At 46.8% G+C, this 27980-nt stretch overlaps 1 protein-coding gene across 1 annotated transcript in view; it reads left to right on the top strand.

The window, feature by feature from the left end:
* Positions 1–27980, top strand: part of RIN2 (Ras and Rab interactor 2) — a 221964-nt gene that overhangs the window by 35831 nt on the left and 158153 nt on the right. The window contains exon 2 of the mRNA XM_029219461.1: positions 5334–5443. The gene's annotated coding sequence lies outside the window, so the exon portion shown is untranslated. The remainder of the gene's footprint in view (positions 1–5333; positions 5444–27980) is intronic.

The raw sequence follows: 27980 nt of genomic DNA, 5'->3' as shown, positions 1-27980 counted from the left end.
GGCATGTCCAGCATTGCTTTCACTAAAAGTGAACGGACTGGAAAACATCAGGATGTAAGGGTTAGGTACTGTTTTATAAAATGTTTGTTTCTGTGCTGTATGTGTGCGTGTAGGTCTGGGTCATGATGTGAACTGTATTACTGTGGGCAGATGTCCAAAGAGATTGAAAGCCATTAATCACTAGATCACTGGTTCTCAACCTTCACTCAACATTGGAATCACCCAATGGGCTTTGAAAATTAAGACTGTGTGGGTCCACCCCCAGAAATTCTGCTGTAATTGATTTCAGGTGTGACCTGGCCATGAGGCTTGCTTTGTTGCTTAAACCTTCTTAGCTGTGCAGCCAGGGGTGCGACCCTGGCAGGGTTTGAGCGTTGTAGCCAAGTCTTGCCAGGTAACTTCAGTCCTGCCTCTGGTTTGTGTTTCTTTAATTTGCCTTGGGGCCAAGTCTTCCCACAGATTGGAATTGTTGGAGGGTAGGAGGAGGGAACAGGGGGGTTGAGGGCATAGATGCTTTGCCCCAGGTGAAGGCAAGTGCAGTCTAGTGGGGCAAGTGGATGAAGTTCACAGAGGTTCAGGCAGAGACACGTGGGTTGGGGTGAGGAGAGCACAGAGAGTGGAAGAGAGGCTGGTATCATTTGAATCGTGTGAGCAGTTTCACCTGCTCTTCCCCTCAGAGTCTGCGATTTCCCCAGGTGGTCTGTGTGTGGGTGCCTCTCCATACAGCAGCTTACCTTGAAGGGTGACCCTTGACTGATTCTCTTCCGTTAACCCTTCCCTCACAGAAGATGCAACTCCACTATACTCCCGTCACAAGGGACGAGTTTCAGTAAAACAACATCATCTCTTACATTAAATTAATCTTGTTACTTCTAATCATATTGGTTACATTCTTGTTCTTATATAATTTGTCATTGTGCTTGGTTTTATAATTGTACAAGCTCATGAGAATAAGGTATTGATACCTAGTTATTTTATTTGTCTATACTTAATTAATATAATAGAAACAATATAATGGAGAAAGCACTGGATTTTTTGTGCCTTGAAAGGATAAGCTTCCTTTCCTCACTGGGCCCCTTTGCTCTGTGTGACTGTGCAGCCCACCTGGATACAGTGGCCAGTAAATTAACCCGACCTCTTATTGATCTATTAGCAAAGATCAGAAGACGTTGTGTAGTGTAATGGAAATAAAGACAAAAATAAACAAATGGGACCTAATTAAACTCAAAAGCTTCTGCACAGCAAAGGAAACCATAAACAAAATGAAAAGACAACCCACAGAATGGGAGAAAATATCAATATTTGCAAACGATGCAACTGACAAGGGATTAGTCTCCAAAATTTACAAACAGCTCATGCAGCTCACTATCAAAAAAAACCAATCAACCCAATCAAAAAATGGGCAGAAGACCTACAGAGACATTTCTCCAGAGAAGACATACAGATGGCCAAGAGGTACTTGAAAAGATGCTCAACATCGCTAATTATTAGAGAAATGCAAATCAAAACGACAGTGAGGTATCACCTCACACCAGTCAGAATGGCCATCATCAAAAAAATCTACAAACAATAAATGCTGGACAGGGTGTGGAGAAAAGGGAACCCTCCTACACGGTTGACGGGAATGTAAATTGGTGCAGCCACTATGGAGAACAGTATGGAGGTTCCTCAGAAAACTAAAAATAGAATTACTATATGATCCAGCAATCCCACTCCTGGGCATATATCCGGACAAGACGAAAACTCTAATTCGAAAAGATACCTGCACCCCAGTGTTCATTGCAGCACTATTTACAATAGCCAAGACGTGGAAGCAACCTAAATGCCCATCAGCAGATGAATGGATACAGACGTGGTACATATATACAACGGAATATGACTCAGCATAAGAAACAATGAAACAATGTCATTTGCAGCAATGTGGATGGACCTGGAGATTATAATACCAAGTGGAGTAAGTCAGACAGAGAAAGACAAATATCATATGACATCCTTATATGTGAAATCTAAAAAAAAAATAATAATAATACAAATGAAATTATTTACAAAACAGAAACAGACTCACAGACATAGAGAACAAACTTATGGTTGCCGGGGGGAGGGGTGGGGGAAGGATGGATTGGGAGTTTGGGATTGACATGTACACACTGCTATATTTAAAATAAAATGCCTTTCCACGAAAAAAGAAAATAATTTTTAAAAAGAGAAGACTTTGTAAGTGATGTAAATGGAGCTTGAAGCTTATTGGGATTATTTTTCAGTAGCCCTATCTACACGTGAAATAGGGGTTCCGAGGAAAATCTGAATTAAGGAGGAGAGTGGGATTTAAATTATTATCAAAAAAAAAAAAGGTGAGGATGATCATGGCAGTGACTGACGTTGGTGATGGTGGGGGCGGTTAACATTTATTGAGCATTTGCTAAGTAACCTGAAATGGGCCTGTGCTTTCCATGGTTATTTTACTTGACCCTTAGAACAACCCTTTGAGGCAGGTGCTATTACAATCACCCCACTTTACACAGAAGGAACCCAAGTAAGTAACAATTAAGTAACTTGTCTGAGAGATTCAACTGGGATTCAAGATCAAATATGTTGCCTCCAGGCCTTAGAGCTGAGTCTTAAGTGCATGGAGAGGGCAGGGAGGCTATTCCAGGCCAGAAAATGTGAACCCAGGGAATGATAGAGGGGGTGTGTGTGCCTGTGCTAGGGAGGGTACCAGGGGAGGTGCTGGCAAGGAGGTCAGCATCCAGTTACACAGCCTGGCAGAGCAGTGAGACTATGAAATACTGATGAAAGAGTTTTTAAAAAAAAGGATGAGTTCATCCTTTTATACTGTTGTAGGAACCCTGATAAGACATCCTGAGAATGGAATAAGCAGTGTGCAGGACGACACAAACATTTATTTAGAAAAGAAACACGTGTGTGTGTGTGTGTGTGTGAGTGTGAGAGAGAGGGAGAGAGAGAGATTAAATGTTTGCACAGAATTGATCTGGAAAGATATCCTTCCAAGTTCTGACAGTGTCCATGTGTGCCAAGGATGCAGGCTGCAGGTACTAGTGGTGACGGTCAAAGGAAACTTGAGCTTTTTTTAATTTAATTTTTATTTTATATTGGAGTATAGTTGATTTACAATGTTGTGTTAGTTTTAGGTGCACAGCAAAGTGAATCAGTTATACATATACATGTATCTATTCTTTTTCAGATTCTTTTCCCTTATAGGTTATTACGGAATATTGAGTAGAGTTCCCTGTGCTATACAGTAGGTCCTTGTTGATTATCTGTTTTGTATGTGGTAGTGTGTGTATGTTAATCCCAAACTTCTAATTTTTCCCTCCCCCACTTTGGTAACCACAAGTTTGTTTTCAAAGTCTGTGAGTCTGTTTTGTAAATAAGTTCATTTGTATCATAGATTCCACAAATAAGTGAAGTCATATCATATTTGTCTTCTCTGTCTGACTTACTTCACTTGGTATGATAATCTCTAGGTCCTTCCATGTTACTGCAAATGGCATGATTTCATTCTTTTTTATGACTGAGTGATGTTCCATTGTAGTTATGTACCACATCTTGTTTATCCATTCCTCTGTCAGTGGACATTTAGATTGCTAAAGGAAACTTGAGCATTGATCTAGCATTTATGTTTTGTTTTCTGTTTGTTTGTAAGCAAGATGACTGCATTCATGCACTTAGGTAATTCTGAAAAGGTGAGGGTGTTGTTAGGAGAAAAGAAAAGGAAATGGAATCATTTGGGAATTTCATATTCTGTGCCATCTCCAAATCCTAGACTTGAAGATTTCAGGACTGTTTACATTGTTGGAGCTGAGGTAATGCAAGGGCTAAAGGAACAAATTGTCACTGAACTCAAGGGGAAGACAGCATCCTTGCTGATTAGTTCCTTGTTTAACGTGGAAGACTATTTGGAGTTTGAGAAATCTGAGCATTGGCATAGGGCTGTAGAGAACGTTCTGGTAAAGCAAGTCCCTTCTTGCGTTACCTGGCCCAGAGGTGGGAATAGGGATCAAAATGGGAAGAAAAGACCCTTTTTTTTTTTTTCTTTTCTTGCGGTACGCGGGCCTCTCACTGCTGTGGCCTCTCCCGCTGCGGAGCACAGGCTCCGGACGCGCAGGCTCAGCGGCCATGGCTCGCGGGCCCAGCCGCTCCGCGGCATGTGGGATCTTCCCGGACCGGGGCACGAACCCGCGTCCCCTGCATCGGCAGGCGGACTCGCAACCACTGCGCCACCAGGGATGCCCAGAAAAGACCCCTTGAGGTACAGTCTGCCCTCCACATCCGTGGGTTCAATTTCTCGAAACTTCTGTCCGAGGGGGTTGAATCTGCAGATGCGGAACTTCCAATATGGAGGCCGATTGTATTCACGTACTACGTACACCTCCGTTTTTATTCTTTTATTTGTTTTATTTTTAATGGAGTATAGTTGCTTTACAATGTTGTGTTAGTTTCCTCTGTACAGCAAAGTGAATCAGCTATACGTACACATATAGCCGCTCTTTTTTAGATTTCCTTCCCATTTAGGTCACCACAGGGCACTGAGTAGCAAGCATCATTCTGTGTGCTATACAGTAGGTCCTCATTAGTTACCTATTTTACATACAGTAGTGTATATATGTCAGTCCCAATGTCCCAATCCATCCCCCCCCCAGGCGTGCTTTTTTTTTTTTTTTTTTTCGGTACGCGGGCCTCTCACTGCTGTGGCCTCTCCCGTTGCGGAGCGCAGGCTCCGGACGCGCAGGCTCAGCGGCCATGACTCACGGGCCCAGCCGCTCCGCGGCATGTGGGATCTTCCCGGACCAGGACACGAACCCGTGTCCCCTGCATCGGCAGGCGGACTCCCAACCACTGCGCCACCAGGGAAGCCCGAAGCATGCTATTCTTGATGAAGGAAAGGCTGGCTTTTAACTTTCCCAGATATGAGAACCAGGAGAAAAGACATGGAACCTTGGAAAGTGAAGATAAAAAATTTTTTTAATTAAAAAAAATTTTTTAATTGGGAGAAGAAACTTCACAGCCACCAATGTGTTAACAAAGGGGAGAACGATTGTTAGCATTTGACTAAAGGCCTCCAAGTACAGTCAAATATAAATATTTATTGAGTAACCCAGCCCAAGGCATGGAGCTTAATAATAAGGAACTTGGACGTCGTGGGTTTTGGTATCCACAGGTCCTGGAACCGACCCCACGCAGACACCAAGGATGACTGTGCCCTCACCTCTCAGCACCCCCTCCCAGCCAGGTGAAGGGCAAGACCCCGTGTGGTTTTCGTGGCATTTTAAAAATGCGTACAAATGCTTAGTGGCCAATTCTGTGTGTTGTAGATGGATAAAGGACATGTGGACTTTTGAGCTTCTGCCGGAGAAGATAACAGTTCAAGCCCTCCAGGATGCTGGGCAGGTGGGGGCTGGAGTGAGAGATGCTCGCGTGAAGGGTAAGTGACGACTGAAGCCCAGTGCGCCACGGCCTGGACTCTGGTTTCCAAGTTCCTCAGTGTGCGGGGGTATGGTGTGCTCTGGCTTGGTGCGCTGCTGTGGATGTGACCTCTCTCTGACAGAGGATCAGGGAGGATGCTTACCTGTTTCCTGGTACCTAAGGGATTCTGTTATCATGCAGTGGCTGCAGGGCCCAACCAAGATGAGGACAGCTCAGGAGCCTCAGAGCGTAAACTGTAACCGTGCACCTTTATGGAGTGCCAACTGCGTGGCAGGCCCTAACGCTTTAATGCATTAATTCATTTCATTCTCATCTTAGAGCTGGGCCACCAGGGAGCGCAAGGAACCTGGTTGATTACTGAGAGCATATGGTCCTGATGATGGCCCCATCCCAAGGGAAAAGCCTCTTTCTCTTTCTCATACATCCCCCACTTGCCTTTCTCCCCATGCCCGCTTTTCATCTTTTTTTTTTTTTCATGGAATCATAGATCTCTGTATGAAAGGGACTTAGCATCAGAGGGACGTCAGCATAGGTCACCGTGGCGGATCATAGTTTCCCTAAATGGCCACCGCGGTATCGCTGCTCTTCCAGAACCTTGCCGGGTCCCTTCAAGCTGGGAGGTCTGCTTTCCCTCCTCTTGAGTCTGGGTGGGACTCGGCGACCACCTTCACAGGGAAGGCGGCAGAGGTGACATTGAGTGACCTCAAAGCCGAGATCAGCAAAGCGTACGGGGCTCCCAGCCGGCGCTCAACGCTCCGGGCAGGGCTGCCTGTGAGATCAGCCGGGCCCCGTGGAAAGGCCCCGAGTAGGGGTTCCAGCCGACAGCCCCGCCAGGGCCCCATTGACACGTGAGGGAGACTTCTGACGGCGCCAGGCCCCAGCCTTGGAGCTGCCCCACCGCTGCCAAGCGGAGTGAGGACAAAGTGAACTGTCCCCGCGGAGCCCTGTCCCCACAGCAGATTCAGGAGAGGATAAACATCGTCACTGCTTGGTGCTCTCTCATTTAAACCCACCACGACACCGTTGAAGGTAGATGTCATTCATTACACAGATTTACAGATAAGAGGAAGGAGGCCGAGTCAGATGAAGTGACTCACCCAAGGCCACACGAGGAGCTGGGATTGGAACCCAGGGCTCCCTGATCCCCAGCTTGTGACATCCCCCCCTACCCCAGGGCCCGTTCCTTCTGGACTGGGAGCTGGGGCCTTTGCTGCCCCTCAAACACAGCCCTCTCAGAGAAGGCAAACCATTTGGAATAGGAGGTCCAGAGAATACAACTTTGGAGAACTAGCTTTACATAGTTTGCTCTGACTCTCTTTCCTTAATTTGAATCCTAGTTAAACCCTGGGATCCTGCTTTAAACATACAGTCCTCTCGGGAAGCTGCCTGCTTTCCCTCCAAGAGCTTAGATTCGTGGTATCTGCTCGTGTTACACGAGATTCAGATCATGTGAAGTAATAATCATGTTTCTTTGTCATCCCTGTTTGACTTCAGGCTCTGTGAGGCCAGAGCCTGGTCTGTGTCTCCTATTTCTCAGTTTTTAGCACAGACTCTAACCTGTAGTAGACAGTGAATAAATGCAAGTTAAATAAATACCAAAGAGCCGTTAAGTGTGAATTTTCTTGAGAAGGATGATGGTAGCATATAAGGAAGTGCAAAATTCCAGGTATAAATACTGAAGTCTTATCTTGGTGCTAAAGGTTTGTCTTTTGAGGTCAAGGTTTCTTTGTCATTTCCTTTGTTTCTCCTGTTAGATAAAACATCTTTGGGTTTCACTTTTATAAACAAAGAACTTCCACAAAAGACAACAGTAAACTAAACAATAACAGGAACTGGCAGAGCTCTGAGACAATATTTCTCTGTGGGTTGTTATTCAAGTGGAAGATATTTTCAGATGTGCAGCATTGGAGAATTGACTTTGGTATGAATGTTGAAATGTGACATGTAACGTCCACACTCATCGTGGTCGACCTTTGCTCATAGTATCGGTGGCCTTGTGTCTTTCAACTTGAATTTAGTTCCATGTCTGCGTGGCATTGCAGCAGCTCCAGAACTGGGGACAGCTCTTCTCTCTGCATTGTCCAGAGTGTCTAACACTGGATCCTACGCTCAGTAGGTGGAAGATCCTCAGGACCAGAATATGAGGCTATTAGTTTCTTTTATTTTGGCCTCTGGGATCCTAGTTCCCCAGCCAGGGATCAAACCCTGGCCATGACAGTGAAAGCACCGAGTCCCAACCACTGGACCGCCAGGGAAGCCCCGAGGATTTTGTTTTTTAAGAAGGAGAAATGAATGCATGCAAAATGTTAGGCAAGTTTAAATCCTTAATCATCTTTTTTTTAGTGCCTAATCTATCTGTCAGCTTTTGCCGTCTAACAGACCCCCCAAAACTCAGTAGCTTCAAATAATAGTCATGGATTTAGTTCACGATTCTGCAGGTGGGAAGTTCAGGCCACCTGGGTCAGCTGGTCTAGCTGGGTTTTCTGGGCTAACTGGTTGGCTGGGAGCTGACAGGTGAAGGAAGCCTCGGCCCAGGTGACCCACCTCTGCTCTGCTCCCCTCCCCCCAGCAGGACTCCAAGAGGACGCACGTGCACGGCTTCTTGAGGCTGGGGCTCGAGAAGGACACAGGGCTACTTCTGCCGCTTTCTATTGGCCAGAGCAAGTCACAGGCCACTTCAGATCCGAGACATGAGCAGTAGGCTCCAGCCCTTGGTGGCAGGGTTTGCAAAGCCTGCAAGGGGCAGGCTCGCAGGGAGGGTGGAGAACTGTGGCCACCGTGGAAATGCACACACCCAGTAAGATGCGGCATTGTGCGGGGGACACTGGCAGCGCTACAGTGCAGGTGGTGGAAATGAAACTCCTTATGTGCTTTATAACTTATGAGAAAATGGAACTGGATTGAGAGGAGAGGCTAGCAGGAGAGGCTGAGATGGACACAGAAGAGAAGAGCCCTGGGTGCCACATCTCCCCCCAGTTCTCCAGCTCCCAAGTCTGGAAAAGGGGGTGTTGAGACAGGTCAGGGGGAGGGGAGATAGAGGCAGAGCACAGGGTGGATAGTTGGTAGCAAAGAGGGTTTCTTTTCCTTTGCTGCAGTTTTCTCTCCCTCTGTCTGCTGGGGGTGGCAGGCAGATCACAGGTGAAGAGCAAGGAGCCGCCTTCACGTCTGAGTCAGCAGAAGGCGCCCTGCGCGGAATCCGACAACCCGGGGACAGCCTCAGTGCCGCCTGCTTCCTGCCCCTGAGGCTTCAAGTGCATGTGTTTGTCTGATGGGTTTGTTTGCTGGAGGGGAGGGGAAGGGTCGAATGGTCTGTCTGCTGCGTCCCTTTTGCCGTGGCATTTCAGGGAGGCTTCACCTTGCACCGCCGGGCCCCAGCCTCCTGACATCTGTTTTGCATCTCTTTGTCACAGTGGCCCTAGAAGGCTGAGACTGAGTTATCATCGCTTTACAGATGGGGAAACCGAGTGCTGAGAGGTTCAGGAACTTGCCTGGATCACACAGGTGGGCGGTGGCCGGAGCAGGGTTCGAAGCTGGGCTATGCTTTGGGCTCCACGGTACATGGCCCTGAACACTGCCATGCTGTATGGCCTGCAGGTCAGACAGAAACGGCTGCCCAGCCAGGTGTAATCAGGACAGCGGGGTGTCATCCCTTCCCCTCCCCGGCCGCTACTTGGAAGGAGGTCTGAGGTCTGAGGACTGTGCTTAGGAAGGTGTCACCCTAGAGAATTCAGCAGCAGCAAGAAGCAGCTACCTGGGGGAAACCCCGCCCTCCCCCAGGTCATCAGGAGCCCTGGGTAATCAGGGTGGGGAATTTCCAGCCTCCTCCCCTGGCAGAGTCCTGAGCCCCCACCCCACCCCCGAGGCCGGATCTGAGCACCCTGCTTCACAGCAGCCCCGGGAATGCTCTGGTGGGGGCTGGGCAAGCCTGGTCCTCTGCCCAAGTCCTCGGGCCACTGCTGAGTCCGTTTGAAATATTCCTCACTCAGCTCCTCCCAGTTCCTCTGGGAAGGGCTCGTGCGCCCCAGCCACGTGCTCCGAGGAGCGGGACCCCACTGGCATCTCCCCCCGGACGCCCCTCTTGTACCATCTCTGGTTCTCAGGCTTCCCCTGCTCTCCATGCACAAGAACGCCCTGAACCAAATATAGTCGATGGAGGATGCTCGTTTATGGCCCTGCTCGTGGTTTAGTTAAAGGCAGTGCTGCCGTCAGCTGGCTGAGACTTTTAAAGTGGTTTCATGAGGATGGAATGTGTTCCTTTTTCTTCATTCTCTTTTTTTTCCTTTTTCTTTTCCTCAGTGCTACCCATTCTTTCCAATAGGCGGATGCAGCTTGGAAGCCCGACGGTAATAAGGAGAAGCAGGAATTGCTTGAAAATAGTAGCATTTATTAAAGGCTTTGCCACAAGCCAGGTCCTGTTCTAGGCACGTTACGCTTTCTTTTCTCACAACAGCCCTGAGGGGCACTGGTTTTGTCCCCATTTTACAGATGAGGAAACTGAGGTACAGGGAGGTGAAGTCACCTGTGTGTCATGATGCCTGGCACATTCAAGTGCTTGATATTATTTGTAAAATGAGCCATGTCTTAGTTTGAGTCGAAAATTCAGGTGCAAGGGTTTCTATGGGCAGTTTCTATGGGCAGTACAGAAGGGCATAAGGGGGTGCAGCTGGGGCTGGGAAGGGGGAGAGGCCATTCAGGGTGGGGCCTGAGCAGGTGACTGCTGTGGGTGACTGGGGCTCAGTCCCACTGGGGACCTGTGACAGATCATGTAGGGGGCATCTGGGAATTGTCCCACCAAGGGACACGGAAGCTGGGGTGTTCCTAGCGAAATCGTGGGGACCTTTTGAAGCAATTGTGAATTTCACAATTATATCCTATAAGTTGCCCCCATTTGTCCAGGGAAGGAAGGAAGGAGAACCTATTGTGCAGAATTCCCCTGGCTTGCTGAACTTCCCCTTAGTTCTCTGCATCTCAACTCTTCCTGTGCAACAAACTGCCCCCAGATGCAGTGGAAAAACTAATAATAAGCATCTATGTAGCTCCTGCAGTGAAGGTTGGCTGGGGCTTGGCTGATCTGGGTTGGGCTCAGCTGGGCAGCTCTGCTGACCTTGGTTGGGCCAACACACATTGGAGGGCAAGGGGAGTGGCTGATCCAGGCTGGGTTCAGCTGGGTGACTGTTTCCGGCCTGGGTCCAGCTAGGCTTGGCCTCTCGCCGAGGTCTGGCCTCAAGCCTGCTCCACCCGAGTGCATTCTAAGTCCAGCCTTACAGACAGCGGCAGCCCAGGGCAGCTCTTCTCATGACCAGGGGAGAGGCAGGGGGTGCAGGTGGAGACCCAGAGGCCTCTGCACTGCTGCTTCTATGTTATCGTATTGATAACGCAAGTCAAACGGTCAAGCCCAAGTCAAGAGGCCGAGTGGTGAACTCTGCCTGTCCTGGGGGTTGTCTCCTGTTGACCTTGGTCAGGACCCAGAAAGCCCACTGCTTCTGCCTAACTGGGCAAATACAAGGCGAAATTTAAAGGCCTTTACCAATGGCAGTTTTGGTTATAATTCTGGGCAAAGCCTCAAATCTTTAATGATAGTCTGAGTTGTTATTAATGGGAGATGACGTGGTTATTAAAAGCTACACGGCCTCAGGTTGCAGAAACTTCTGGTAGCTCAGACCTTCCCCGGGGATTGCTGCCCCTCCTGGTCCCGCGGCTTTGCTCCTCGTGGACTTGGGAGGTGTCTGGGGTTGTCCAGCTCCCTCAGTGACAACCCACTGCCTCCCCACAGCTGCCTAAAATGGTTTGACTTGGCATCAGTGCGTACTGGTTGCTCAAGTGGGTCGGACTGAAATAAGAGCAGCCAGTGGGATGAATAAATTGTCAATTACATATATGTGTATGTTGTCCTCCGTTTTGGGAGAATGCTCTGAGTTCTGTGAAAATGTCATTTCTTTGCCTCGATCAATACCTTGGCTCTCCCGCCTGGCACAAATACAGTTGAGCTGGAGAGGCGGCCATGCTTCTATGTTGGTTGGAATTAGCAGCAATAGATTTACAGGACTTTTTCCCAGTGAGCATGGAAAAAATTTGCCACTTTATGCTTTTTGTGAGTTCTAAGTCATAAAGCATTCTGCTGAGGGTGGCTTGACTGTTGTGTTCTTGGCCCTGTACGTCTTTCCAAACACTTGTAAGTTATTTATACTGTGTTTGCACGTTGGCCAAGCAAGTAATAAGACCTTGCTGAATGATGGCACCGTATCTGGCCCGACAGAGCTTTCTAATTAACCGATCAGTGCAAAGCATGCGCCTTATGAATGCTGCTAAAATGCCTGTGGACTCAGTGGCTTGTCTCTATCTTTGTGAATGCATAGGGATAAGGCAGAAAGTACCAGATGTGTGAGCCAATTCGTGTGTCACTTCTGGGTGGGAAGGATGGTGGGGGAGTGGAGAGGTGAGACGAGAAACGGAGGGAGGTGTGTTCACAAGCATGTGACCACTGTGGGCAGCTGGGTCAGGCCCGCCGGGGAGCTCTGGGAGATGGCAGTGACCTCACCTCAGAGTTACTTCACCCAGGGAGTGAGGACCCTGGGGCATTATCCACCAACCCCCCATCCATCATTGGTGAGGACCATTCCAAGGGGCAATAGCTCTTTGGTCTTCCAGCCCACCTAGGCGTACCCCTGCCCACCATCAGTCTTCGGATCAAAGAGAACTGTGGGTACCAGAGGATGGTTATTTTGGAGGAGCTAGGTAATTTGTGATATTTTTAAAGAAAAGTAACATTGACCTTTCTTAAAGTCGAAAAACTGGCATGTATGGGCGGGCGGGTGCTGAGGGGCGTGGGTGAGGCCTCCTTAGCATCTGCCGTGGGGGTGCCAGACAGTTTGCGGAATGGAAGGAGGGGGCGCGTAGCCTTTAAATCTGAGCACAGTGGAAACCAAATCCCTCTGAGGCCTTTGGATGGAATGGGGAAAGGAGAACATTTTTTTTGGCGTGGCTATTTAATTTATTTCTGTTTTCTCATAGCCATACAATGAAACATTATACAACCACTAAAAAAGGTAGAAGAACTACTGTGATGATATGCAACTGTCTTCAAGTTACAGTTTTGAGTAGAGAAAAAGCACAATACAGAACGATCTTTAGAATAGGTTCCTATTTATAGAAATAGCTTTATTGGGATCTAATTTACACATCATAAAATTCATCCCTTTTAAGTGTACAGGTATGAGTGCTTTAGTAAACGTTTACAGTTTTCTAGAACTTTCTTGCAAATGGAATCATACACCGTGTGGTCTTTTGTGTCTGGCTGCTTTCACTCGGTCATCCGAGTCTGTAGCATGTCAATAGTTTGTTCCCTTTTTACTGTGGAAAAGTATTTCATTGATTGGATATATCACTTTTTGTTTATCCATTCCACAGTGGATAGACATTTGGATTGATTTTAGTTTTATTATTATGAATAATGCTACTATGAACATCCACATACAAGTCTTTATATGGACATGGATTTTTATTTCTCTTGAGTAGGTACTTAGGAGTGAAATTTCTCGGTCATATGGTGAGTGTTTGTTTAGTTCTTTAAGACACTGCCAATCTGTTTTCCAAAGAGGCTGCTCCCTTTTACTGCATTCCCACCAACGATGGGAGCCTGATTTCTTCCTGTCCTCACAAACAGTTGGTGTGGTCAGGTTTTTTTGATGCTCGCCACTCTGATAGAAGTATAGTCGCATCTTATCGTGAGTTTAGCATTTCCCGGTGACTAAGGATGTTGAGTATCTTTTCATGTGCTTATTTGCTAGTGGGTTATCTTCCTTGGTGAAGCGTCTGTTCAAATCTTTCCTTATGTTTGTGTTGGGTTCTTTATCTTCTTATTCACTAGTAAGGGTTCTGGACTATTGCCATTTTTTTCTATAAGTCTGAAATTATTTCCAAATAAAAAGTTAAAAAAAAAGTCTAACCCCCATCACCCTTCCCATGCCCCTTCAGGATGGTACACCCAGGAATTGTTTCAGCGTGGACATGCTCGCTAAAATAATTCAAGGGAAGGGAGAGATCAGACTATGAATCTTTGGCCAGAAGGAGTCATTGTCTGGTAACGACACAATGGCTCTTTACTAAATCGAGACATACTTCCTTGGCCACTTTTTCACTATGAGTGGGAAATCAGTGATTAAAGCGTGTCCAGATGTTGGATAAAGGAATGCATGATAGAGCTTATTAATATCTCCCTTCCTCTCCTTACTGTGGAAGTTACTCAGCCTCCTTAGCCTTCCCCTTCATGTGTGGTCAGGAGGCGCCTGGTGGGCAGGTCACACGGTGGGTCTGGAGGGGTGGGCAGGGCTGCGCGGTCCCCGTTCTGGCAACGAGAGAACAGACACACCTGTGTGCAGTAGGACCCCCCACCGAATCCCCTCCTTCTTCTGTAACTTCTCACATCATGAACGTGAACCAAATCCACGCCTGTAGCTAAATGTACTGAATTCAAACAGGACTTAATGGGCTGATTTAGTCAACAGCAGAGGAAATAAGGATGATGAGGTGGAGAAGGAAGACCTTCCAACCCACTTGCCATCTCCTTGACGCTGGCCATGTCGGCCTGTACTTACCGGCTTTCAATTTTCCAAATATTTAGCGAATATCAACCGTTCATTGTTTCATTCATTCACTAAGTCTTTATGAACTCCTAACATGCCACTCCAAACTCAGCCACTGTTTGAGGCTGGGGGTAGGGATGGGAGGGGGGATTAGTAGTGAAGCAAAGGGGCAAAGTGCTTTCCCTCAAGAGGCTTCCATTCTCTTGGAAGGAAGAAATAGATGGATGGAAGTGGGAGAAACAGACAATAAATAATTAAGCAAATAAATACACCATAGATATCAGGTTATAATAAGCATTACAAAATGAAATACAACACAATAAGGAGGTTGAGACAGATGGGTTCATAAAAATTCTGGAAGGATGTACTCCAGAGGATTAACAAATAGACCTGTAGTTTTAAAAACTTTACGTTAGTAATTTGTTTTCTAGTTTTTCTATAACAAACTTGTATTGCTCTTTTTGGTAAATAAAGTTATTCTAAATTTGCCAAAAACGTTAGATTTTAAGTCCATATGATTCATTGTGTCACTCGTATCATAATTTTATAACCAAATATATTGAAAAATATCAACTGGAAAATAATACATAGTCTTTATTGTCTGCAGTGTGGTTTCTGCATGTTTTAGGAATTTTGATATGTGGAAATATAAGATCAATAAATTATGGAAAACCAGACATGTTTATGAAATGCCTTTCTGATGGGTAACTTGGAATGATGAATGGTCTCTTCAAGTCTTGGCCAATTACAAATGTTTCTAAGTTGGCCAGAATAGAAAATAGTAGCATTAAATGCAAGATGCGGAGACCAACCATTTGAGCCCCAAATGCTGCTTCTAATATTGTTTTGTTTTCACTGGCAAAGGGAACTGCAGATGTGCGTCCAGGAGTTCACACAGCAGAACATACAGTCATTGGGTTAGCTTGGCCCAGGAAGACTCCCAGACTTGTAAAGTCAGACAAAAATAAAACATTTTAAGGCCCCACCCAGACTCTTTGCCTGGGGCTCAGCTCCCAGGAACATGCATACATGTATGATTACGTTGCCCCTCCCTCCTTCCCTCCTTCCCTCCTTCTCTCTCCCCTCCTCCGTGCTTCCATATGACTAAGTCTACCTTTTCATTGATTGGTGCCGCTTTCCAAAAAAGGTGACAATTTGTCTCCTAACGTCACCACTGCTTATAACAACTGCTCACGACAACTCGTGTGGTCACATAACACTTCCGTTTCTGGTCTAGGCTGACATTAAAATCCACTTGGGAATACATCAGATCCCATCCAAATAGTAACTTCATTGGATGGTTTGCAAGCTTGGTCATGTTTTCTTATAACTGATTCAAATTCATAGTTATCCATGTACGCACTGATAAAGAAACTCAAAATCTGCGTTCACATGAATTATTATTATTATTTTGGTAGTGTTCGGTCTTCATTGCTGCACGCAGGCTTTCTCTAGTTGCGGTGAGCGGGGGCTACTCTTCGTTGCGGTGCGCCGACTTCTCATTGCGGGGCTTCTCTTGTTGTGGAGCATGGACTCTAGGCGCACAGGCTTCAGTAGTTGTGGCACGTGGGCTAAGTAGTTGTGGCTCACGGGCTCCAGAGCACAGGTTCAGTAGTTGTGGTGCACGGGCTTAGTTACTCCACGGCATGTGGGATCTTCCCAGACCAGGGCTCAAACCCGTGTCCCCTGAACTGGCAGGTGGATTCTTAACCACTGCACCACCAGGGAAGTCCCCACATGGATTCTTAATTGGCTCTTACTTTAAGTCAGAGTTCCGTGGCTCTACTCACTGTTTCCAGTGGTTTCCGTTGTTCCAGAGCGATTGATCCCAGTAGCTTTGAGGTTTCTTTTTTGTTTATTTATTTTTTACTTCCTTGTTGATTGGATTCTAAGGAGCCCAACTGTCACTCCTTTGTTTTACGTTCCTAGATCACTCATTATTGAGAAAGTAAATGATGCTACTTGAGAGAAGGCTTATAATGAGGCAAGAATTCTAGCTACAAAAATAAAGTACACTTTGAGCAAAAGTTAACTTTTTTTTTTTTTTTTTTTTTTTGCGGTACGCGGGCCTCTCACTGTTGTGGCCTCTCCCGTTGCGGAGCACAGGCTCCGGGACGCGCAGCCTCAGCGGCCATGGCTCACGGGCCCAGCCGCTCCGCGGCATCTTCCCGGATCGGGGCACGAACCCGTGTCCCCTGCATCGGCAGGCGGATTCTCAACCACTGCGCCACCAGGGGAGCCCAAAAGTTAACATTTTAAAGTTTGATAGTATTCAACAAAAGTTAACGAAGGTATATAAAGGACTATCTGACATTGAGTGAAAAATAATGTATTGGTTCCTTTTTTCTATAACAAATTCTAGCTTCACTAAAAAGAATTCATTTGTTTTTTTTTATATAACTGCATTTTGCATTGTACTAGTTCAGTGTTGCCATAACTAGGTTTTATTCGGCTTTGTTTTGAAATTTTGCCTTTTTTTTCCTCCTTGGACTTCAAAAAGCGTGTCACAGTGACATGCTCAGTGTGGCATTTGCTGATGTGTAAGAGCGCCTGCGGTTTTAATTTTTGGTTGTTTTTTCTCCCTCGACCTTTTCTTTTAGTTAATGTGAATCACATTGCGTTTTCCACTCCTGAGCACTGATTATTGCCATCCACCTCCTCTGGAGCTCACTACACCACGAGGTCCTCTGGGAAATGGATTAGTCACAGCCGAGCCAGGCACCTTGCGTGCCACGGTCGGTATCAGCTCCAACAACCGTGCCTTTGGGAGGAAGATGAAAACGGCTGCAGCGTCTTCCTTTGGGGAAGGAATAAGGCCTCAGTTTGGGGGTGTGTATGGCTTGTCACACTCCCTGGATTCATCTTTATAATATAACACACAGACGATTGGGTATTAAGAAAGACAGAGATCCCATGTGGTTATGAAGCTTCTCAGGCACACTTCCGCCCTCAGGAGACAGGCGTCAGAGTTGATCAGAACCTCTTGCCCGTGGCACGTGCGTAATGTTTGGGGATGGGCTGAATCTCAATATACTGATGTGATTTTGAAAAACTTGGAACAGGTTTATTTACCTCCAACATGTTTTCACTTAATCCACTTGAGTCTAATTTCAGAAATTTTCAAGCCAAAGGATTTTGCTTTATAGGCCAGACTTATAAAGACATGCCCAAGGTCACGCCTTAATCATATCAATAACTGTTGCTAGGTTTCAGCTTCCATTTAGCATCATTGATTGACAGCTTGTGACCCCCTGTCCCCAGGTGTAGTCGCCATCTTCCCTCCATTTGGTATCACCTGACCTAAGGGTGCTGTGGCTGTGGTCTCTATGATCGGGAGAACTCTTTAATTTTCCAATTCAGAGTGAAGCCCCTTCCAGTTTGAGGAACTAGAGCAGCTGAAGGGCAGGGACCAGTGGCTAACCAGTTAGATAAACTGACCAAGGTGTCAGGAGATCACGTTTTGGTCTGAGCCGGGGGTGGCTTTGGGGAACTGTGTGTGCCGCCCTCGGCCTCAGTTTCTTTGAGTCTGTTAGCTTGTAAGGGGCAGAAAGGCCAACCCCGAACAGTGTAGCCAAGTGAGCACCGGGCGCGGTGGCCCTGTAGTCAGAATGGGGTCACACAAACAAAAAGCCTGACCAAACATTAGGTGGACATACAGGGAGTATAAGCCCTTAACCTTCACAGTAAAAAGGATCGCCAGCTCCGTTTCCCTGAGACAGCGGAACATTCGTCTGGAGGTTCTGCTGTTGCCTGTCCTGTTGGTCCTCTGGAGCTCAGGGGCACACAGAGCACAGTAACCCTCCTGATCAGTTACGAGTTAAGGGTTGGCGCGCGGGTGAGGCGACCCCGAGGGCCACGCTCTACCCTGGCGCCGGCGCTGGCCAGCTGTGAGGACTCGGGGAGGTAACTCAGCCTTCGGACCTCACCTTCTTCCCTGGTGGAATCAGAGTAGGGCCTCTCTACCTGAAGGCCGGGAGTGCTGATGGAAGAGGACGCTGGGGACCCCACTGGGAAGTAGCACCACAGCTGTTACCAGTGTCTGCAGCGTCCAGGAGAGAGGCAGCAGCCCCTACCCACCATCCACACACTCAGTGAGCTCTCAGCTCCCTGGGGCTGACAGCTCTCAGCTGTGACTTGTGGCAGGTCCAGAAGCCCTGCCTGTTGCTCACATCATGGATCACTAGCTAGGCTGAGCGCTGGCCAGAAAGCGATGCAGGCACAGACACTAAGTCTCTGTCTGTCTTACTTCCCTCAGGATGATAATCTCTAGGTACATCCATGTCGCTGAAATGGCGTTATTTCATTCTTTTTAATGGCTGAGTACTATTCCATTGTATATTTGTAGCTCATCTTCTTTATCCACTCATCTGTCAATGGACATTTAGGTTGCTTCCATGTCCTGGCTGTTGTAAATAGTACTGCTATGAACATTGAGGTGCAGGTATCTTTTCAAATTAGAGTTTTCTCCAGATATATGCCCAGTAGTAGGATTGCTGGATCATATGGTAGCTCTATTTTTACTTTTTTTTTTTTTTTTTGCGGTACGCGGGCCTCTCACTGTTGTGGCCTCTCCCGTTGCAGAGCACAGGCTCCGGACACGCAGGCTCAGCGGCCATGGCTCACGGGCCCAGCCGCTCCGCAGCATGTGGGATCTTCCCAGACCGGGGCACGAACCCGTGTCCCCTGCATCGGCAGGCGGACTCTCAACCACTGCGCCACCAGGGAAGCTCCTATTTTTACATTTTTAAGGAACTTCCATACCATTCTCCATAGTGGCTGCACCAACTTATTGTACCTTCCCACCAACAGTGTAGGCGGGAGTGTTCAGTTGTAATTATCGTGTCACTCCTGGCTGGTACAGTGAGGAACGGCAGTTGGTGTCAATGTGATTCCAGTAATGTTTGTTCTCTTTAGCCTTTTCTTTATTTCCTATTTTAGTCGCTTCACAGGACTTAATTTCGGGAACTTAACTGGACGTGGTGTGAGCTGGTCCCAGAACATCGCTGCAGGTGATGCTGTCCTCTGATCTAGAGGAGCCCTCTGGCTTTACCTCAGATTTCATCCGTGCATCCATTAGCCATCCCGCCTATGCTAACGCTGTCTCTCCAACCCCTGGCCACGTGCCCAAGCTCCAAACTCATACCCAGCTCTGTCGGCCATCTCCACTTCGGTGACCCACGGTCTCTTCACATTCCACTGCTCTAAAGTTCATCTGTTTTTGTTTCTCCCACTACACCTGCCATTTTTCTGGATGCCATAATTTGGTGAATTCTACCACCTTCTACCCAAGTTTCCTACAGCTGAAACCTGAAACTTCTCTGGGACTCCCTTTCCTCTACCCACCTCCCACATGTATCAAGTCCTGACCCCCTTAAATATTTCTCACCTATATATGCCTCGTGCTTAATGTGCATGGATCATCCTCCCACCCCCCAACTTGGTTGGCCCCCCAAAATGTCCATCTGCTGCTCAGAGGTATCCATTGGTGTCTTGTCATCACCCATAGGGTCAAATCTACATTTGTTTGCTTGGCCTACAAGGTGATCTGTTCTGTGCAACCCCAGTTCCCCTTCCACAGAACCCTTGGGGCTCTAGCAATACTGAGAAAGATTGGATTTATGGTCTCCCCAAAGCACTTGCTCACCCCTCGCCTCTGAATGGCATTTCTCACCCTCTTCTCTCTGCCTGGAATCCCTTCCACTGCCTACTCATCCTTCCAGGCTCAACTCCGATGCTGCCTTCTTTGTAAAGCAATCCTGGTCTTCCTCAGAAGAACTTACACTTTCTATCTTCTGTTGCCATTGTGCTGGTCACAAATCTCAGGGTTGTTTTTTTTTTAACATCTTTATTGGAGTATAATTGCTTTACAACGGTGTGTTAGTTTCTGCTGTATAACAAAGTGAATCAGCTATACATATACATATATCCCCATATCTCCTCCCTCTGGTGTCTCCCTCCCACCCTCCCTATCCCACCCCTCTAGGTGGACACAAAGCACCGAGCTGATCTCCCTGTGCTATGCGGCTGCTTCCCAGTAGCTATCTATTTTACATTTGGTAGCATATATATGTCCATGCCACTCTCTCACTTCATCCCAGACAAATCTCAGTTTTAACAGTGATCTTGCTATACATGTCTGGGTGCAGAGGGTAGCTTTTTTTTTTTTTTTGGCCACTCTATGTGTGGCTTGCAGGATCCTAGTTCCCTGACCAGGGATTGAACCTGGACCCATGGCAATAAAAGCACCAAGTCCTAACCACTGGATAGCCAGGGAATTTCCAAGGGTAGCTTTTTAATATGTCTGTTATCTCACGCTGACAGCCTGGTGCGTTGTAGATGCTCCACCATGTTTGTTAAATAGAAGAATGGTTGAATGAATCATCGGCCAAGATACACCCATCCTCGGTGCATGGGTTGGGAAAGAGAGAACTGGCAAGGTGGATGCAAGGTTAGAGCAGGCTCATTCCTCTTCTGCAAGTTTATGGAGGATGTTTTCAGACTACTCATGAATATGGTCTCCAGAACCTTTAGGCCCATGGAGTTTATTCTAGTCTGTGTTCCATCCTTTAAGATGGACCCACGTGTATTTTCTTTCAAGGTGGCTCAGAGGTCTGAGCTTCCTGGGAGATTTGCAGACTAGAAATAGTACAGCACATGTCCGGGGCCAGCCGACCAGTTCTCCAGGGCTGAGGTGGTGGTGTGGAAACCACCTAGATTCGACTAGTGAAAGCTCTGGTGGGATAGCAGCACTATTTTTTTTCTCTTGGGCTTCCTGTGTTTTCTCAGAGCTTACAGATGAGTTTCTTATCATGAATCCAAAGAATGGCCAGAATTTTCAGGCGCTGGATCAATGGAATAGATGGAAGAGCCCATATTAGTACGAAGAGACATGGGGAATAAGGAAATTTGAAAGCCAAGAATAGATTCTAAACTAATGTTCTGATTTGATCTATGAAGCTGTCTTGCTCGGGGCCATCCTTCCATGACCCTCTCTAAGTACCTTTATTGTAGCAGATACTGTGCCCACTGATCAACACTCATGAGAGAGACACATACACACAATTATAAATCCCGGATGCCAAAATACCACGTACGTCTATTTGGATGAGAAGAATGAAGTTTTAATTATTGATGGTCACTATTGCTCGTGCTAATATATGCATTCTTATGGCTACATAATTTAACTTGAAAGTACTTTGTGTGCATTTAGTGTATTCTTTCTTCACAATGTACTTTGTAAAAGGAAGTGGCTGTTTGCCCAGATACTTCTTAGCTTGGCCTAGGAACTTAGTAAACCGTGCTTTAAAATTAAAAAAAAATATTTCTAGTGATTGATAATAATCATTAGAATAGCTAACATATATTAAAGATGTACTATATTCCAGGCATTGTACTAAGAAGTGCTTTTCCACAGGTTATTTCATTGAATACCCACTTTACTGATGAGGAAACTAAGGCATAAGGAGACTAAGTCACTGCTCAAAGCCTCCCACTTAGTGACTCCCTGGGAGCGGGGAGCCCTTCCCTGTTTAAATAGTCACAGACACATAGCAAGGAGATGTTGCTGATTGGGGGAATTTCTTATCTTAAACTCAAAGCTGACTGATAGTGAACATGGTAAGGAAGCAAAAGGTAGTGAAAATGTTCATGCTGTGAAATCTGGACCCTGAGTTAAGTTGGATTTTCCCCCTGCGTAGCTGTTTGACCTCTGAGCAAAAGCGAGTGGATGGTAAGCGGACGAACCTGCTTTGTTCCCTTCGCTCCTAGCGGCTGGGTGAGCACTGACTGAGTTAGTAATTGTATAAACATGCTTTGAAAGCTGGACCTGAGCAGGGTCCTGCTTTAGGGGCCTGAACTAGGCTCCTTCCAGGTGACTCTTTCGGGATGAAACCTAGGGTAGAGAACGAAGCATCTAAGACTGTTTCCTATCACCACTTATCCAAAGGGATTATGTCTCCCTTTGGTTGAACCTGAGATGATTTTAGATGGACCAAAGATAAATCTTCTTTGAGCTTAGGGATTTGTTTTAAGATTATTCAAAATACATGTAACTAATGCAGCAAATTGAGATACCACCATGATTATTATTTAGGATGAGTTTAGATATATTTGGTTTTAAGTGAATTAATTTTAAAAGGTAAATAAATAATAGTACAATATTCCATTTACATGGCAAAAATTACTGCAGGCAGACGTAGATTTCTGGGGTATCAAGTAACACTCAAGGGTCCTCTAGGCCCTTGCCTTGCCCCCAGCCCTTCCAGTGTCCTGTGGGCATCTTGCATTAGTAATTTTGTATTCTTTCCCATTAAGGGGGCTTCCAAAATAGAATAAGCCTCGGGCCCCCTTAAACCTGGGTCTGCCCCTGCCTGACTTGGACTTGGTAACAATTACAGGAGCCTCTTAGAGAAGAGAGATTTTTGCAAGTTCTGGCTGTCAGGGACACAGTAGGGGCCAAGAAGAAGACAAATATGGTCTCTAACAGTTTTTTAAAACTGAGCTCAGACATTAGTTACAAAAACTCAGGGGCCACCAATCATTTCCAGGTGGAGAGGACCACGCAAAAGCCACCTTCCTAAAGCACCGAGGTCTCCTCACAGGCTGGGGTGGGTGTTAGGTTCTGATGGCATCACAGGGGCCCCCTTCTCCGGAGACCTGATCTCAGTGACACTTAGGAGGACACACCTCACAGGGCAGGTCAAGCCACCTGCCTGACAGTAAAAGGCAGGCCCCTGCCTCCTGTGGGATAAGCGCGGTTCCGTTCACGCTACAGAGCTGCCCGTGGGGTCAGGCCAAGGCTAGACTTAGCTGCAAACACAGGCTTGCTGGGGTCTTTATCCTTCCCCTCTGCTTCTCTCGCTCCCAAAGACACTCCCAATAAGCCGTGTACATCTGAATCCCCATCTCGACCTCTGCTTCTGGGGAACTTGGTCCAGGACTAAGCCTTTCTCAGCTCCAAATGCTTGAGCAGCCTATGCTTGACCGTCCCAGCAATCAGGGGCTCCCTGCCTTCCAGGGCAGCCAATCCCGTTTGTAGGCAGCTCGGATCATCCGATGGGTCCTTCCTAGGCTGAGCCCAGCAGGCTGAACCTACTTGTAAGAAGACAGCCCGCCTGCCCCATCCTACCCTGCTTCCCAGTCTTCCCTGGGAAAACCTTCCCAGGCTGTCAGCTCATCTTTTTGTGGCCAGGATTCTGTTCACCTCACCCCAGTCCAGTGTGGCAGAATCCCACCCTTGGTGCCCACCAAAGCTGGGCCCCGCATTCTCAGTGAGAGCTGGGGACTCACGGAGCAGGACTTGCCGCAACATAGAAACTGCCTCCCGTGAGCCCAAATGCACGTCAGGGACTCGGGCATCTCCATCATTTTGCAGGAAGAGTCAATTCAATCCAGAGTCCCTTTCACGTGTGCTCCTGGCCCACAGCACCGTCCCCAGCATGTGCTCCATTAATGCCTTCTGTATCCCTGCTCACAGGAGTTCACATTTATTTCTACCAAATTTCATTTTGTGAGCCTGTTGTCTCAGCCAGTTGAGTGGTATTTTGTATCCCAGTGATGTCACCTGGTCCCATTTTACCAAAGCATGTTACAGACACCGCTAGAGATAGCCCAGAAGATTTTTAGGTGGTACTTAGATGAGCATTTTTACACATTTATTTCATTGTTCGTTTTAATTCTTATGAACTTAATTTATTGTATAAAAATGTAATTAACACATCAAATACATAGCTTCTTTTTTAAAAAATTTAAGTTTAAAATGAGTCAACTTAAAGAAAATCCTTAAGCCCATGTGGTGAGAATTATGAAGGCAGTTCACACAGGACTGATGTTTAGATAACACTGGCTTAGAAGATTTACCATTTCTCTCTACTTTAAGCCATTTGTCAGTTTAACCTTGATGTACTCCTTATCCTAATTTAACTTTTTAAAAAACATCCTGAACAGAACGGTCATGGGAAGAAACTTGGGGCCTGCTCCCGTGTGATAGTGATTTATCAACTAGGGGCTCTGGGCGTGTGGACGTTTAACAGTGTTTTGTCATCCTGTTACACACAATTTTCCATCTTGCTAAAAAGGTATCGTTACTTGTCAGCTCCTTTTTTGAAATTCAGATCCGTGTCTAACGGGTTTTGACCATTCCTAGTCTAACAGCCCGGCCAAAAACATAGCAAGTGTGAACAGCTATGAGCTGCTCTGAGCACCCCTGAGCGGACATAGCTTGTCTTTAGAAACCCAGGGTGACCCCCCTTGGGGATGAGCACTTTTGGCCAAAGATAGACCGTTTTGCCAGTAATCCCAGTTAGAGTCATGCGTAAGATGGCCCTGAAGCCCACATCTTCATAAGGAAGAGTCCAGTGCCTTCTCTGATTTTGAAACCAGGGGTCAACATTACGTACCAACCTTGTCTCAGCACCTCTTCAATTCCCTGTGAATGCTGGATGGTGACCACAAATTATGTCACGTGCATTTTAGTTTTAATCAGAGCCCGGCAGGTTGTCCCTCCAGGCTGGGAAATGGAGATGCCCATGGAACACCCAGATGCCCTCTTACAGTGGTTCCGTGGCCTTGAGGATCCAGTCCTGCTTGTTAATGCTGGCCTCCTCTTCCCAGCCCAGAAGTCTTACTTCTTTCTTTATTTGCTCCTGTCACGGGTATTAAACACTCCAATGGACAGGAGTTGAGTAGGTTTGTTTTCTTTTATTCTGCCGCCAGTCAACCTTATCTTGTTCCAAAAACCCTTTAAAAACTTCTTTGATGGTTTTCTTTAGCTTTATTTGCAAGACTCCCTTCCCTGGGTCTTAGGCTTGTAGACATTATTCATTTAGACCCGTCTCTGCCTCCGGAACCGTTCCTCGTAGTTTGTGCTTTCTAGCCGTGAGTTCACTGCAAAGTTGTTGGCGCAGACACAGCAGCTTGTTGGAATTCTTCTACCTCTTCACTAATGATTTGTGTTTGTGGTGTCAGAACCCCATTTTCAAGAACGTCTCACCTTAATTGAAAAGGAGGACATTTTTTTAAGATTCCAACTCACCTTTCAACTTTTTGGAATCTCTGCTCAGAAATGACAGGATTCGGGTGGCGCATGGGTTAAGAATCCGCCTGCCAATGCAGGGGACGCGGGTTTGAGCCCTAGTCCGGGAAGATCCCACACGCCTCAGAGCAACTAAGCCCGTGCACCACAACTACTGAAGCCCGCGTGCTCTAGGGCCCGTGTGCTGCAACTGCTGAAGCCCGCACACCTAGAACCTGTGCTCCGCAACAAAGAGAAGTCACAGCAATGAAAAGCCCGTGCACCGCAACAAAGGATGACCCCTGCTCGCTGCAGCTAGAGAAAGCCCACGCTCAGCAAAGAAGACCCAACGCAGCCAAAAACGAACTAAATTAATTAATTAATTTTTTTAAAAAAGAAAGAAAAAGGAATTACGGGATTCTCAGCCAGACTAGGTTTCTCATTCCTGGCCGTCGTGAACATAAATGTGACATGAGTGTCTTCCCTCGTGGTGCCGGTCACTTCCATTTCTCTCATCGCTTCCACTTCTCCCATCACTTCCTCCTTGTTAATTGGAAGTAAGTCAAGACCGGTGGCCCCTCCCACTACTTCTCAACCTTCCGAGGCCTGGATCTGTCAGTGAGTTGGGTCAAGGACGTGTCAGGCACAGTTTTGATCACAATGACACTATGAGAATATGTGTGCACAGTTGAATCCCCACCAGTTCTGTCTTTGATGTTTCCTCCTGATTTCTGTAGCAGAAACAATCACGCATTTCCTGTGTTTGGCAGTGGCTGTAATATCCTGCTGTTACAGTAGCACTTTTCTCGATTCATCCCCATTTTTATCCAGCGTGAGAACTGGTGCATAGATGCATAGATTTATTTGTTCTTTTTTTCTTTCTTATTAGTTAACTATTTTATACATGTTAGTGTGTATATGTCAATCCCAATCTACCAATTCATCCCACCCCCTCCTATCCCCCCTTGGTGTCCATACGTTTGTTCTCTACGTCTGTGTGTCTATTTCTGCCTTGCAGACCGGTTCATCTGTACCAGTTTTCTAGGTTCCACATATATGCGTTAATATACGATATTTGTTTTTCCCTTTCTGACTTACTTCACTCTGTATGACAGTCTCTAGGTCCATCCACCTCACTACAAAATAACGCAATTTCTTTTCTTTTTACGGCTGAGTAATATTCCATTGTATATATGTACCACATGATTTATTTGTTCTTGACTTCCAGAGACAGCTTACTGACTCTCCAAACCAACCAAACAAAACTCTATTCCTTATCAACAGAACATGATGGAACACGCCCTCCTTTTGTTGTATTCTAATTAGAGTCTTGTTTCTTGTGGTCCTCCCGCCTCCTGTGACCTTTTGCTGAGCTGTTGTTGCCTCCACTGCCCCAGATCCAAATTTGCTTTTCCCTGACTCTGCTCCGTGTGGCAACTGGACTGACCCAACCAGCTACATTTCCTCGGGCTCCCTTTGCTAACTGGCTCCCCGCCGGGTTTGGCCGATGTGAGCACTGATGGGTATTGGGGTGGAAGGAAGAGAAAAACCAAGGCAATTCACCAGCCTTGGTGTATTAGTGATTCAGATTTGTGCCTCCACAAACTTACAGATTACCTGCGGTTATCACTGCAGCATAGTCACGAACGCTAAGGGCTGTTGAAATGACCCGTCAGAGGATGCGAAGCAGCCACTGGAAAGAGCTTTGGGAAGAGCGCACAGGCAGATAACATCATGCCAGACATGCTAGGAAGAGGGAAGGGTAGATGAACAGGTCTGGAGACGCAGAGTTGTAGGGCAGGCAGTGCGGATTAGCTGGGAAGGACTTAGAAGAGGAGGCATGATGGATAAAGTAGAACAAAACAGGTTGGGTCCAAAAGAGGTTGTAATTCCCTTTCCACTCTTGTCGGTGACAGGAAATATATCGGTCAGAGGTTTTAGATGCATACAACTGAATCGCCCCTAGCTGGTTGATACAGGAAGAAACGTTGAGGAACAGAGCTCTCAGACCCCTGCGATCCATCAAGAAGTGGGTTGGGCTTCCCAGGTGACTCCCAGAAAGATACTGCAGAATCAGTCTACCAAGGGTCAGGAAGCTGGTGAGTCAGGGGACCCCTTCCCAGCTGCCACTCAGGCCACACCAGCTCTGCCTGGCTCCTGGCCCTGCCTCTACCCCTGCCCCCTTCCGTTCCCAGCAAAGCCTCTCTGGAGCCCTTCTGCTTGGCAGAATCTAAGTCACACGACTGCATCCCAGCAGCACGGAGGCCAGGAAGTGAGGGTTTGGTTGTTTGATTTTCTGCATTCTCCATTGGAAAGACAGGAATTATCTTGTAAGGTGTTATCGATGTGGGTAGTATGGTCAGAGGGGCATCCACAAAGGACAGGTGTCCACTTCAGGAAGGGACTTAATGTTTTAAAGGAAGGAGTAGAGCATAATGTCCAGCTGCTGCAGCAAAACACCAGGGACTGGGTGGCTTATAAACAACAGAAATTTACTGCCCACAGTTCTGGAGGCTGGAAGTGTGAGGTCAGCGGCAGTGTGGTCAGGTGAGGGTCTTCCTGGTTGCAGATTTCTTTCGTGTCCTCACGTGGTGGGAGGGACTAGGGAGCTCTCTGAGGCCTCTTTGAAAAGGGCGCTAATCCTACTCATGTGGGCTCCGCTCTCATGACCTGAGCACCTCCCAAGAGTCCCACCTTCTAATTCCACCACCTTGGGTGTGAGGTTTTCAGCATGAATTTGGGGGGGTGCACAGACATTCAGATACTGGAGATAGATTTTTCATTGTAAAATATCATTTTGATGAGACCATTTGGTTTTTCAGCCAAGGCTAATCCTAACGATTGTGTATAAAGTCTGTGACTGCTGGCTTCTTTAGCTAGCGTCACGTTTTATTTTGACTAGTTCTCTGAATCTAGGTTAGCAGTCCATTAGGTTTTTTTTG

Source organism: Monodon monoceros, unplaced genomic scaffold, assembly GCF_005190385.1.
Source record: "Monodon monoceros isolate NGI ecotype Baffin Bay Population unplaced genomic scaffold, NGI_Narwhal_1 Super_Scaffold_13, whole genome shotgun sequence".
Lineage (NCBI taxonomy): Eukaryota > Metazoa > Chordata > Mammalia > Artiodactyla > Monodontidae > Monodon > Monodon monoceros.
The sequence above is the reverse complement of the archived record's forward strand: the minus strand, read 5'-3'. Positions and strand labels throughout refer to the sequence as shown.